Source organism: Amphiura filiformis, chromosome 7 (genome assembly GCF_039555335.1).
Source record: "Amphiura filiformis chromosome 7, Afil_fr2py, whole genome shotgun sequence".
Lineage (NCBI taxonomy): Eukaryota > Metazoa > Echinodermata > Ophiuroidea > Amphilepidida > Amphiuridae > Amphiura > Amphiura filiformis.
The window spans coordinates 68,261,371-68,267,528 of record NC_092634.1 but is presented as its reverse complement, the minus strand read 5'-3'; positions in this window follow the sequence as shown (position 1 = coordinate 68,267,528).

The window sequence follows — 6,158 nt, the reverse complement described above, 5'->3', positions numbered from 1 at the left end:
TCCAAAACAAAAACTCACTATCGTAAAGAAGAGACCATCGTACAGTCAACTTAGAATCGTTATCATGCGGGTGATAACAACAAGATATAAAACAACTTTTTCAAAAAAATATTAATGATTAATTGTTGAAACAGGAAAAAGTTGTATGGAGCAAATAGTTGTTAATTATATGACAATTAATCCTCGAATTACATACGTACCTTCTATATTTTCGTTGGGTTTAGCAAATCGTTGCAAACTAGTCTCTTCTGTATTCTGTAACGTAACATAATCGTATTTCTATAAATTGATAACACGAACTTTTATTACAATAATAACTTAATAATTATATATTATATAAACATATTTACGCAAACTCTTTTATTAACTTGGGAATGCTGAATATATAACTCAAACAGGAGTGGATATTTTTTAAGTTAAATTATTATTCATGTAACTCTATTTAAGAGTTGTAATGTTTAGTCTGTGGCTGTGGTTTAGCTTGTTAGATGTGAATTTCATTTGGTTTCTACACACCGTCTTTGACACGGTAAACGGCAGCAAACGCGTCGTCACGGAATAGCTTATACGGCATGAGAACGAGATCGCAGTAAGCGTAACTAAAACGATAATCAAGTTTCGTTCATTTCAGGAAAATGGGGAATTTTCACGACGGTAACCTAAGTTTTGCTAAATAAAACAGTGTTTAAAATAATATTTTAGTGACTAAGAATGATAATATTAAAAGATATGAATTTTTGTTTCACTATCCTCTACCGTGTGATAGATGACTTGCAGGTCCAACATGTTATCGTATTGAGCGCTGGTATCAAAATATTGGACCTGTCTGTCGTCTATCTCACGGTAGAGGATAGTAAAATCAAAACATCATATCGTTTATTTGCTAAGTCATACCTCTGTTCTATTATTAATTGGTTGTACTGAATTATTTACTCCAAAATTTCGTCGCTGCCAAGCTCTCTTCAGAACGGTGCGTACCTTGAAATTAAAATCAAAATGTTATTATTTTATGATCACACATGTGACACAGTCTATAAAGATAACTAATCGGCGATCATCAAACGTCAACGTGTTTAACTACCAATTTACCAGATGATCCTTTTCAAAGCAATCATATACAGTCAGAACGCTAGTCACTTGCTAGCTATTGTTATACAATACTAAGCCAGTGATTTAATTAGGCACAGGAACCGATTGAATTTCGTGCTGAAATGTGCAAAATTGTAAACTTTTTAGCTTTTCAAAGTAGTATGGTTCGCTAATGAAAGCAACTTTCTAAAGCACATCATAAGGGGCTATATATCATAGCAGCTTGGTCAGAATTTCCATTTTGACTGCACCATTCTTTATTACCGACTGCCAATTTGTTTTAAAAATCAACGCGTGAATATACCAATTGTTACGAGTCGTACTTGACTCGTAACTAAAGGTTATGATTTCTAAAACATTTAGAGTCTCACGTAACTTTAAAGCTATTGACCAGCAGATTTTTGCTACTGATCTTACAGAGAAGATAAACTCTGTTCTTGAGCAAGGTCACACGACGGTTAATGATCTTGTGAAGGGTTATAATAATCCGTGTCTTAATGTTTGGATACTCATGCTCCTGTAAAGTCTAAGCTTCGGTCTGTTCGGTTCAAACCAAAATGGTATAACGACGATAAAAGCCCGTCGTGAGAGGAGACGTTACGAAAGACGTTGGAGAAAGACCGGCTTGGATGCCGACTATCAAATCTACATCGATGCTAAGAGTACTGCTGCCGATCTTATTGTTAGGGAAAATTCAAATTTCTACAAAAATAAATTTGCAGAATGTACTTGTAGCTCTAAGGACATTTACAAAACAGTAAATGAACTGCTTAATGTCAGTGGAAATGTTCTCCCGGATAGTGACACATCTGCTGAACTTGCTAATAATTTTTTTTTTTGGTAAGGTAAATAAGATAAGGTGTGAACTTGATATGTATGATCCATGTAGCAGTAACTCTACCACATCTCATGAAAATCAATCTGTTGTTTCATGTAATGAAAATCAATCTGTCGTTTCATGTAACCTTTTGATTTCCAACTTATCACTGAAGAGGATCTGTGTAAAATCATTGGGAAGTGTCCAACCAAGAGTTGTCCTCTGGATCCCATGCCCACATGGTTGGTCAAACAACATCTTGAGACCCTTGCTCCCATTCTGACTGCCATTGTCAATGTTTCCCTCTCTTCAGGTGTTTTTCTTACAGAGCTTAGTAAAGCAGTTATAACACCAGTCCTGAAGAAGCTCTCTCTTGATAGGAACTTGTTAAGCAATTATCGCCCTGTCTCAAATTTGCCGTTTGTGGGCAAACTTATTGAGAAAGTGGTTTCTACTCTGATCAGTACCAGTCAGCCTACAAAGTTTCTCACAGTACCGAGACTGCGCTTACCTGTGTCCAGAATGACATTCTTAGGGCTATCGACAATCAGCGGGCCGTTCTCCCAGGTCAAAATTCCAGTTGATCCCAGTTGAACTGGTATCAACTGGTTTCATTTGATACCAGTTCAACTGTGTTTACAACTGGGCGATGAAATTCCGTCACGGAAATTGGAACGTTCCAGTTGACTCCAGTTCAACTGGTAACTGGGTTCAACTGTTTTGAGAACACCAGCTGATCCCAGTTGAACCAGTTGGAAAATGAAATGCTCTAGTTGAACTGGGGTAAACTGGTAACTTGGTTCAACCGTTTTGAGAACACCAGTTGATCCCAGTTGAACTGGTTTCATTTGATACCAGTTCAACTGGTTTCATTTGATACCAGTTCAACTGGTTTCATTTGATACCAGTTCAACTGGTTTCAAATGATACCAGTTGAACTGGTTTCATTTGATACCAGTTGAACAGGTTTCAAATGATTCCAGTTGAACTGGTTTTATTTGATTCCAGTTGAACTGGTTTCATTTGACTCAACTGGGATTAATTGTGTACATACCAGTTCAACTGGGATCAATTGGAATTCCTTACTAGGTTTTTTTTAAAGTCATATTTAGTTCGCCAACTGGAATTTAACTGAGCTTTTTTAATGGGTTTTCATACTGTTTGGAACTGGATTTATTCATGGATGGTTTAATTTCAACTGGACAACTTAGCTTCCACATTATTCAGAGCTTAGCAGTCATATATATATGCTTCTTTTTTCGACTATATAAATTCTATGGTGTCACATTTGATAAATCTGATATAATATTTCTGTGATGTTTTCTAAATGTTTGAAATTAATGTATTTGATTTACAAGTATGTAGAGTATGTATTATTTCTCTTTATTTATATATAATATTGCAGTAGTTGAAATTATAAAGGATCAAGTAATCAACCCCTCCCCCTGTCCAATTTAAATCGTAACTGGGAATATATGAAACACAGTTAAACATATAAATGGCATCCCAGTTCAACCAAGTTGAACCTAGTACATCCCAGTTGGAACTTTCAACTGGAATTTTGACCTTCAAACTAGGTTTAAAAGTCTCAAGTGGAAAACAAATGCATTTGAAAGTTCATTTGTGTTTAACTGGGGTTGTAAATAGTATATAACTGGTCTAGACATGCTTTTTCAACTAGGTTTAGAAAGTCCAATTGGATGTTACTGGGATACAAGCCCAGTTGATAACACAGTTAAAATAGAACAGACATTAACTGTACTTTCAATTCCCAGTTAATGTATGTTCTATTTTAACTGTGTTATCAACTGGATGTAACTGGGATACAAGCCCAGTTGATAACACAGTTAAAATAGAACATGCATTAACTGTGTTTTCAATTCCCAGTTAATGTATGTTTTATTTTAACTGTGTTATCAACTGGATGTAACTGGGATACAAGCCCAGTTGATAACACAGTTAAAATAGAACAGACATTAACTGTGTTTTCAATTCCCAGTTAATGTGTGTTCTATTTTAACTGTGTTATCAACTGGATGTAACTGGGATATAAGCCCAGTTGATAACACAGTTAAAATGAAACCGACATTAACTGTGTTTTCAATTGGGAATTGGGATTGGCCTTTCGCTGTGAGAAAGCAGTTGGACCTAGTTGTCAACCTAGTTAGACCTAGTTGACAACCTAGTTCACCCAGTTGCACATAGTTCAACCTAGTTAAGTCCAGTTGAAACCAGTTGCCTATTTCAACTGGTTTCAACTGGAATTTCGACCTGGGCTACTTCTGATGCTTGATCTTTCAGCAGCTTTTGATACCGTGGATCACGGTATCCTTCTGGAACGGCTCGCTGGTGATTTCGGTATCAAGGGTAAGGTGCAAAACTGGTTCAAGACCTATCTTGAGGGTAGGACTGGGAGAGTTCATATAGATGGTGTTTTTTCTGAAGAGAAAAACCTCATTTACGGAGTCCCCCAGGGCTCAGTCATCGGCCCCAGGCTTTTACGTACTACACCCGCAAATTTGGTCAAATCATTGAGAGCCATCACCTACTCTACCACATTTATACTGATGACGTTCAGATTTATACGATCTTTGATCCGAATTGTCACGGTGATGCTGCTTGCGCATTATTTAAGTTGAGCCAGTGTGTTAATGATCTGCATGCGTGGATGCTTAGAAATAGATTGAAACTCAATCAATCTAAGACTTTTTTATTGCTTCATCTGCTCACCACTGTAAGACCCTGCAATATCTCACCCTTCATCTTGGTAATCAGGAAATTCCATCTTCCCCTAGCATCCGTAACCTGGGTGTTATTTTTGATTAATCCATGACAATGGCTGATCACACTACCAATTTGTCTCATTAACCATACCATTAACGGGCACCTGCGAAATCTAAATCGTATCCGTAAATACTTAGATACCGACACTTGTCATAACATTGTCCGCATTCTCATTTTATCCAAACTGGACTATTGTAACTTACTCTTCAATGGTATAGATAAAAAACACCTAAACCGTCTTCGAGTCCTCCAAAATAAGTCTGCCCGTCTTATCTTCAGGCAACCGAGTCGCAGTCATGCCTCTCCTCTTCTCCAATCTCTCCACTGGTTGCCTGTTGCCCAAAGAATACAGTTCAAGAGTCTTCTCCAGACATTCAAAGCATTTCACACTCAATCACCTGATTACATCTCTTCTTATTTTCAACCTCGGACCCACAAAACATCTTATGCGCTTCGATCTGACGCTGCTGTCACATTTGAAGTGCCTCGTTCCAAGAAAAAAGCTGGCGATCGCGGTTCATTGTACACTTGCATTTATAAATCCTTGCGTATAAAATCCTCATACAAAAATGGTGTTACTTTCTCTCAAGTACTAAACTCCTTGGGCAGTTCTCCACATTTAACTCCTTGCGCTGCTTTCTCCAAACCTGGTGCTATTTCCACCGTTCACACAATATCTTCAGGAAGCAGTTGTCCCCACTTATTTTGACAGTTGTGTTGCTCCTTTATCCAGACTTCAGCAAATCGGCAGAAGAATATATATTCCTTTCTTGGAAGAAGTACGTTCTTTGACGTATTCTAGATCTTCTCCGACAACACCGGCAACTAGTAGTTCCTTTGAAGGAATCGGACTGTAAGCTTATTAGCTAGCTAGCCCAGATCAACACTATCAACTGTCTCAATGATAAAGGCTATTGCAGCCTGTCAGATCTGTATCCAGATGATAATAATTGTAACCTTTTCCATAAACTCCAACACAATCCGCAGTAGACCCTATGTCTTACTTTGGTCCATTTTCGTAGCTCCGAAATAATAATCATAATAATTTCAGTCAAGGCTGAACTTGTAGCACTGTAGGAATTCTCCATGGCCACACTTTGTAATACTCTCTGAGTACCCAGCTTAATTATTATTGCTCTCATTTTTAAGGTTAAATGCAATTGATTTTCAAGGCTTGATTCCAGAGGGGCGTAAGTTAATAATGGAAACAGCCATGCAGAAAAGAATGAACTCACGCGTACAATAGTGTATCAATCTGAACTAGGGCCGGCCACGGACAAACCGCGGCTCGTGAGTCATCCTATATATGTTGCAGGGATAGGGAGGGGGCGACCATGATAGGACCATATGGGCTGATGAGGGGGGTGATTGTGGGCAGCCGTTTTCGGCAATTTTCCTTTGGATTTTCTAAATCTTCAATTTTTTAAATTATCCTGAATGATATCTGTCGTGAAATAAATCAATGCTT